The following is a 2,500-nucleotide window of genomic DNA, read 5'->3' as shown; positions in this document are numbered from 1 at the left end:
TAAGAACTAAACAAAACATTCATATCGCATCACTCATAAACTGCCAGAATTTTGTTAGTAATCACATATTTGACTTGAAGGACAGTCTAAAGATAGTATCATTTGTGCTTCAGGAGCTGAGAATCGGATCGGACTGACAGCAGACGAGAGGTGTTGCTGCGACAGGTGATGGGCGTGAATGACGCCGCGGGCAGACCCAAGCCCCTCGCCAGCAATGCCCGTGGGCACCTACGCGGGTTAGACCAATTTGGGAGTCGGGAGTGAGATGATTCCGACAGCCATATCTTGTCTTTCGCCCCTGAATACCAACGTCTACATAGTTTGCATCTTGCTCTACGAGTTTCTGAAGAAATATGCTCGCGTGTGTCCTCGCGTCACGGGAGACGTGAAGCGCAAACGCCAGATCATGTAGTCTGTCTGTTCTTTCGCGGTGCATTCGGCTCAAGAATCTTTACTGTTTATTTCTATGTAAATCAGAACTGGGCAACCTACTTCGATGTAGCACAGAGTACTACTTGATAAGTGAATAACGAAAATTGTTTTAAATCCCAGTTGTATATTTAACTATTGGCTTCGGGACACCTCCCAGTCATAGCTCGAATCCGTATAATAATATATATATGAATGTCGTCAGTGTTACATCGAATACTCTGCGTTTTACAAAGAAAGGGACATTGTTGTTGTTATTCACCAAGAATACGCATTTTAGTATGTGTATAGTATGTCTATGGCATGTATTTTAATCTCCTAAGTGACGGATCCTTCACAGGCAAAGGTGCTTCCTAAATATATACCTAGAACATGTATCTATGTCTTTATACTATTTTGTGCCATTTATGTTTCATTGGGTACTAATATTTACCCCATACCTGTCACAGACCCGTTTAATTATCTCAGCAGCACTGTGGAATCCACCCGGGCCGCTCTCCTCCGCCATCCCAATGAGATCTTTTCAACAATGGTGAAGAGCACACATGAGGTGGGCGAGCCCTGGCGCACTCCGACCGTGACCGTCACCACCGTCGTCCCAATCACACAGTCCAGTCTTTTCAAGACACTGAACAACCTCCTTCGTTGCAACCGATCATAAGTCTGGGAAAATTCGCTTTGAAGTATCGGCAAGGAGACACAGTCCCTGTTCGCTTGGGCACCTGCCTGTTTGAGTCTGGAGCGTAAGAATATGTGAAAATAGGGACATACTATTTATCCCTCCGTAATTACTGGCAAGATTCATGTCGCCTTTTTTTGAAAATCATAAACAACTGCTACCCGGAAGGGTAAACACCCGAGAAAATGCGGCATCAAATTGAGAAAGCTCACGGACACTCTCCGAAGGCAATATCCTTTAGTAATACCGGTTAAATCCCGTCGTTTCGACGCCTTGTCAAACTTTGCTTACGTTCTCTAGTGGCGATAGGTTCGTCTAGAACTGGCATACTGGTAATAGAGTTAAAATTGTTTACAACATAATAGTTTACATTCGCGTCTTAGACTCCTGATAGGTTAGGTGTTTTTTTCTGAATACAATCTGAAATTTTCGTCAGACGATGAAACACCCTTGTCTCGCAACAGAACTTTCCACCTTCTGAATGGAGGTCAGCAGGAGTCGCGACAGTCTCGCGGCGACACAATCTTCGAAGATTCCACACACATTCTTCGCATAATTCTCATTGTTATTGTGTGGTTGGGGAACCTCTCGTGGACCCAGGATGCTAAGAAACCCCGTCCGTCACTTTTCAACAATTTAACGGGGCGCTTTACCCTTGACTGTTTATACTATCTACACTAGAAAACCGAATACGTTCCCGGTATCGTCGTTCGTGAGAGAAGCATGCTCACATCAGCGGGAACAGACGCGTAAACTGGAAAATGGGCATGGTCCGATGAAAGAGTCGGACTCTTTATCTTCCTCCCTCCTCACTCTACCCTATCTCTTGCTTGTGTGTGTGTGTGTGTGTGTGTGTGTGTGTGTGTGTGTGTGTGTATACGAAATCCCCTATGCATGTTTAACGATGCTGACTACTGCCCGAGGCTCACAATTATAACATACCGCACCCTGTAAAACGCCCATACAGGGTAAAACAACAAGCACGTGAAAACCCTTCCATACTCAGCGTTAGTTTTTAAAAACATTTTATTCGGTTTACCTTCGTATTTCTGTAGTCTCTATAGCTGTGTTCGATGGATGAAACATAATATTCGATGCAAAAAGCGGTTTTTCTGTACGATGTAACATTTTTGTTCTGTATTCAACCGTGTTTCCTCTGACATCATTGAACGGTCCACTTTGCCATCTGCCTCGCAAGATTTGTTTCCTTTTGTCGTTGCCAGACCTTCCCCGAGACTTCCTGTTTGCGTCATTCCCCTGCTCGTCATTGCTTTATCTCCGCCTTTCCAATTTATCTCCATAATCCTTTGTCCTCGACAGTCGCTCCTTCTCGTCCATAAAATGTCTCCGTTTATTTACAGCGCATTCCTTGAGTTTTTAGAATTGGGAGAA

Source organism: Penaeus chinensis, chromosome 2 (assembly GCF_019202785.1).
Source record: "Penaeus chinensis breed Huanghai No. 1 chromosome 2, ASM1920278v2, whole genome shotgun sequence".
Lineage (NCBI taxonomy): Eukaryota > Metazoa > Arthropoda > Malacostraca > Decapoda > Penaeidae > Penaeus > Penaeus chinensis.
Note: the sequence above shows the minus strand (reverse complement) of the source record.